This window comes from Camelus dromedarius, chromosome 16, assembly GCF_036321535.1.
Source record: "Camelus dromedarius isolate mCamDro1 chromosome 16, mCamDro1.pat, whole genome shotgun sequence".
Taxonomy (NCBI): Eukaryota; Metazoa; Chordata; class Mammalia; order Artiodactyla; family Camelidae; genus Camelus; species Camelus dromedarius.
The window spans coordinates 55,000,681-55,007,069 of record NC_087451.1 but is presented as its reverse complement, the minus strand read 5'-3'; the positions used below and the strand labels follow the sequence as shown (position 1 = coordinate 55,007,069).

Sequence of the window (6,389 nt, the reverse complement as noted above, 5' to 3'; positions counted from 1 at the left end):
CTTACAAGATTAAGAAGGAAGGTCATCTCCTAAGGAATTACGACCTTTGATCAGATTAAGAAAAAGGAAGTTTATCTCCTAAAGAGATTTGGTTAATGCAGATGCACAGTACACACTAAAGAGGAGGGAGAAGGCCCAAACCGGCAAAGAAAATTTTTATGTTTAAATTTTTCTCGTCTTGCCAAAAAATGACTTTTATTTCATCACCATGAATATTCATGTAGAAGTTTTTGTCTGGGTACATGTTTTCATTTAACTTGAGTATAAACTGAGAAGTGGAATTGCTGGGTCATATGGGAACTTATATTTAACCTTTTGAGGAACTGCTAGACTGTTTTCCAAAGGGCTGATTCTCTTTTGAAGTTTCTTTTTCAAATAAATTGAAGTAGATCCTGAATACATTTAAAACAACTACGAGAACTAATAAGTGAATTTAGCAAGTTTGTAAAGCATAAGGTTAATACACCAAAAAATTATATTTTTACATATGAAAAGAAAATAGTTTCTCCTACTTACAGGTTCAATTCTCTGACTACCAAATGTGTGAGGGTTTTTCCCACACCAAGCTATTCTCCAGTTCTCTGTGGATATCAGCTGGGTGTCCTACATTCAATTTAATTCAATTCTTTTTATAGTTTTTTTTTTTAAATGGAGACTAAAAAGGACTTTAACAGGGATTGAACCTATAACCTCAGGCACGCTAAGCATATACTGTACCATTGAGCTATCTCCTTCCCCTAACTTAGCTCAATTCTTGCATTTAGTGTTCAGAGACAGTAACAGTAACAATGAGATGTGCTTTTTCAAGTTCTGTGCCAGGTTTGGGAAGCATGCTTGGACCTGTAGCCCCAAACCTACTTTGCCACCACTTCTTGGTGACATAATGATTGATTGCTTTCTTTTTTACTTTTACTGAAGCATACGTAGAGAAAAGAGCATTTATCAAAAGTGTGCAGTTCATCCCACCTTGTGCACACCTGGGTAACCAGCGTCCAGCATCCCTCCCCAGGCGCTCTTGTGGTCCTTCTGCCACTAAAGGTTACCTGTGTCCTGACAAGAACATTATAGACTTGTTTTGCCTGTTTCTGAACTTTATATAAGTGGAAATACTACAGCATATGGTCAGTACACACTTCCTGGTTCTTTTATTTAATGTTAAGTCTGTGAGGTATATTCATGTTGTCTCTATCAGTGGTTTTTTTTTAATTGTCATTTTTCATTGATTTTTTTCTTTTTATTTATATATTTATTGACTTTTGCTGGGGGTGATAATTAGGTTTACTTATTTATTCAATGGAGGTAATGGGGATTGAACCCAGGACCTCCTGCACACTAGGTAGGAGCTCTATCATTGAGCTATACCCTTCCCCCCTCATTGTCTGATTGTCTTACAGTTTATTTACCCATTCTATTTATGGACATTTGGGTCATTTCTACTATTTTAATAATTTTTTGTTAAAAAATAAAAGTAAAATAAAAATATCTCAATCAAAAAAATAGCATGACAAAGATAAATAAGTAAATTTAACAAAAGATGTACAAGACCTCTATTTTTAAAATTACAAAACACTGCTGGAATTAAAGAACTCCCAAATAAATGGAAGAATATACCATGTGCACATACTGAAGACTCATTTTGAAGTGATAGGGGATGTCAGTTCTCCAAAGCCATAGACTCAGCAAAATCCCCATCAAATCCCAGCACTTTTAAGTTGTCAACTAAAATATATGTGGAAATACAAAAGTCCTAGAATATCCAAAGTAATCCTCAAAGAAAGGAACAAAATTGAATGACTTAACGCTGCCTACTTTCCAAACTTTATATAAAGCTGTGGTAATTGAGACAGATGGCACTGACATAAGGATTGACAAATAAATCAGCTGTGGAGAATAGAGAGCCCAGAAATAGACCCACACTTATCTGATCATTTGCTGTTTAACAAGGCACCAAAATAATTCAATGGGGAGAAAATTTCTTTTCAAAAATGGGTGCCAGAATTACTGGATATCCAGATGGAAGATGAGAATCTCATACTATATACAAAAATAAATCCCAGAGATGGCTCATCACAACCTAGGGTAGACCCAAAATGTAGTGATGTGAGCTAGTTAAGTCTGTAGCTGACTATGATTTTAGTGACATCCACACATGTGTACTATTCAAGGCTCTCTATTCTTGAATAGAGATAATACAGGAAGACTCACTTTTTTTTTTCTAATGGAGGTACTGAGAATTGAACCCAGGGCCCTGTGCATCCTAAGCATGTGCTCTACCACTGAGCTATACCCTCCCCACAAGATTCATTTCTTAATAACCACAGAACCAGTCAAATGCTATGGGCTACTGGCCCAACCACAGAAAATGCAGACCAGTGAATTGGAGACTATCATTATGCTCTGTAACTCCTGTTAAAAAACAAAATTCAATTAAGTAAATTTGAAGATCTAATTGGTTTTATTCAACAATTCATAACTAGGGTAGCATCCCATCTAGCGAATTAAAAGGAGCTCTGAGGAGCTGTACAAAATGCAAGATTTTATACACAGAAGGAGGAGCAAGGAAGTTATTTTAGTAATGAATAGATTGTTTCAGGCAAAGTCACCTTCCTTTTGGGGGAAGTTGGGGGATCTATCAAGTAGATTACCTCACTAGTGTAGTGTTGACCAGATAATTCCAGATTGATGGGTCACATTCCTGGGAGAGGCTGAAACTACAATTAGTTTAAGTGTTAAGTACTGGTTTGCTTATGTGGGGCTTAGCACAATTGACTCCATTATGGGGCCTGTTGTTTGTTTTTTTAACATTCGCAATGGTCTCCTAAGCATTGTGGCTTATTTTTGAGTGGCATGATAACACCTTCCTTGTTGTATGTGGCCTGTTTCTGTGATGTATTGAGTGGAGTTGTGAGCACTGATGCTTGTAACTCCAAGCTAAACACATTTTTATGATGTTCCTCTCTTTAAATGACCTTGCCCTGTCCAATAAGTAAATGATTGTCTCAAAAATTTAATTCAGGAAGGATCATATACCATAAAGCTGTTAAAGGAAGACAGGAGATTCTCTCTCTGATTTTAGGGCAGGGAAAGTTTCCTTAGTGTGTGACTAGGGTTCCCTCCATGACCAAACTTTAGAAAGGCTCTTCTAAGCTTTTCCAACTAGGTCTTGAGTTTTGAACTTCCATGTTCCTCTTTGCATTGTCCAATTTTAGCACCATCCTCCATGTCTGATCACCTTCCGCATCTGATCTGGTTCCTTATCCCCTACCATCCTGCAGGTGACATGTGACCACCCTGGCCTGCCTTTAGGTTGGTTTAGCCAGAATCTCCCCTTGTCCTTGATATTTTCTGTTAGTGATTTTCCATCCACCAACCCCTGTGCTGCTGCTTCGCAATAAACTCCCACTTGCCCATGCTGTATTCAGAGTTGAGTGCAATCTCTCTCCCCCATTTCAAGACTCCATACCTATCTTGGTTGCCCTCCTCTTAAATAAAATCTTCCTTACCACTGTTCCTTAACAAGTGTAATGAACAATTTTTTCTTTAACAAGAGGACACAAAAGGCATAAAAGAAAATATTGATAAATTAGACTTCACCAAAGTTTAAAACGTCTGCTTATCAAAAGACACTGTTAAGAAAAATAAATATGCAAGTCCTGACTAGGATAAATCATTTGCAAAATATATACCTGACAAAGAACTGGTGTCTGGAATATGTAAAGAACTCTTATAACCCCAAAGTAAAAAGAGTGTAAACAACCCAGTTAAGAAATGAAGAAATGACTTGAAGAGACATTTATGTTTTTTGAGGGGGGTAATTAAGTTTTCCTACTTATTTATAGAAGAAGTAGTGGGGATTGAACCCAGGACTTTATGCATACCAAGCATGCACTCTACCATTTGAGCTATACCCTCCCCTGAGGAAGTACTTCATAAAAGATGAGTTACAAATAAATGTCCAATAAATCCATGGAAAAGTAGTTAATACCATTAGTCATCAGAAAAGTGCAAATTAAAATCACATTGTGACACATCACATGTATCAGAATGACTAAAATTGAAAAGACTGACAACACCAAATACGAACTCTCAATCAAATTGGTGGGAATATAAAATGGTATACCATTTTGGGAAAAGATCTGGCTGTTTGTATAAAACTAAAATATATTGACCTATGGCCTAGCAATTCCATTCTTAGGATTTTACTCAAGATAAATAATACCATATGCTCACAGACCTATGTATATAGAAATGTTCATAGCTGATTTATTCATAATAGGCAAAACTAAAAACAGACTGGGGCTCACCAATGGGAAAATGATTTGAAAAATCTGTGGTTTACACATACAGTAAAATACTACTCACCAATAAAAAAGAGTAAATTACTGATACAAGATAGATGAATCTTACAAATATTACTCTGAATAAAAGCCTATACAAATGAGTAGGTAAAGTACTTATTCCATTTGTATGTAATTCTAGAACAGGCAAAACTAATGTATGGTGGGGGAAAAAAACACAGGAGTGGTTGCCTGTGGGGTGGGGGTTGAGACAAAGATTAACTGGGAAGACAAGTGAGGGAACTTTCTGCAGATGATGTCAATGTTCCACCTTTTTTTTTTTTTTTACTTATCTTTTTTTGGGGGTAATTAGGTTCACTTACTTATTTTTACTTGGAGGTACTGGGGATTGAACCCAGGACCTCATGCATGCTAAGCACACAGTCTACCACTGAGCTGTACCCACCCCGCTAAAGCAGTAGTTTTCAAACTCTAGTGTGTGTATGAATCTCATGAAGAACTTGCTAGAATCTTAAGATCCCACCCCTGAGAAGTCTGTCTTCTCAGGTTCAGGGGTAGGGCCCCGGAACTGTCATGTTTAAGAAGACCTACAAGGAACTCTATTATAGGCAGTCCCCAGGTCATACTTTGAGAAACACTGGTGAAAAGAAATTGATTCATGTAGTTCCTGCAATTTCAGTTCTCACCTCAAAAATAACCCTGTCCTGTTTCCAAATACTTAAAATCACAAAACTATGGCATCACTGACTCTTAGAAACATCTTTTTCCTCCTCACCTTTGGGTGTCAATCAGGATGGGGCCCTAGAAGAGAAGTTACTATGGATATTGGTGATATCATAGGTAGAATGATCATTTATTGAGCACCTACTATCTGCCAGACAGTATTGGAAATGCTTTATAAATGTTACTGCATCTAATTCTCATAACAACTTTGCAGGGTAGGTGGTATTGTTCTTATTTTACAAATGAGGAGAAAACCTCAGAGAAGTTATGTAACTTGTCCATAACCTACCTTCACATAACCTACCTGACAGACTTGAGATTCAAACTCAAGTCAAAGCCATTGCACTTTCATACACATAACCCCCATTATTATTGTGAATGATTATTATTATTTCTATGAGGTCATGCCCTAAGGAGAACATCTTGGTCGACTGTGACTTTAAGCTCATCCATCCATTTATTCATCCATGTATTCATTTAACAACACTTAATTAAGCAACTACTATGTGCCAGAAACTGTGCCAGGCATAAGGGACACAAAGGTGAAGGTCTTTAGCATTATGGAACTCACAGGGATACACACAAGTATACAGGCAGTTATAACACAGGGTAAGTACTATAATATAATCCACCTAATTTAATCTACAAATTTAATATGTCCCTCAATAATGACACAAAAATCATTGTTGCTGGAACTGGACAAGCTGACTTGAAAGTTCATTTGGAAAAATAAAATTGTAAGAAGAGCTAAGAAACTCCAGAAAGAGAACGGAAGTGACGGAAAAGTAGGTCTCCATCATTAAAAAAAAAAAGCTATTAGGACAATTTGGTAATAATACATGAATAGATGAATTAATGAATTAATGGTATGGACTGGAGAATCCAGAAACAGCCTCAGATACAAATGGGAATATAATTATATATACACACACACACACACACACACACACACACATACATATTTCACAGTAGCGATGGGGGAAATATGATTATTCTGTAGAAGTGTTGAGGTGTATGTGTAGCCAACTAAAAAGACAAAAAATTAATTCCAAATGCATCAAAGACTTAAATATTTAATATAAAATTATAAGGGTACTTAAAGGAGACATGGTATAAATGAACTATGATTGAGAAGGGTATAAGGTTGGTGGGAGACTTTTACTGAATTGACTTTTTTTATCTTTTAAAACATATTTACAATGTGTTACCCATCAAAAAAAAGTTTTTTTGAGTATTTTGTTAAGAGTGTTTGACCAGGGAAATAAAAGTTTAGCTTTAGCATAGTGAATGAGGGGTAGGAAGTCTTATGAGGCTGGATAAGAAAGAAGGGTCAGTTCATGAAACGAATTGACATGTTAAAAATGTGGG

At 36.3% G+C, this 6,389-nt stretch overlaps 1 non-coding gene across 1 annotated transcript; it reads right to left on the bottom strand.

The window, feature by feature from the left end:
* Positions 1-2,219: 2,219 nt before the first annotated feature.
* Positions 2,220-2,292, bottom strand: TRNAP-AGG (transfer RNA proline (anticodon AGG)). The gene has a single exon. It is a non-coding gene; the product is annotated as a tRNA-Pro (tRNA).
* Positions 2,293-6,389: the final 4,097 nt, after the last annotated feature.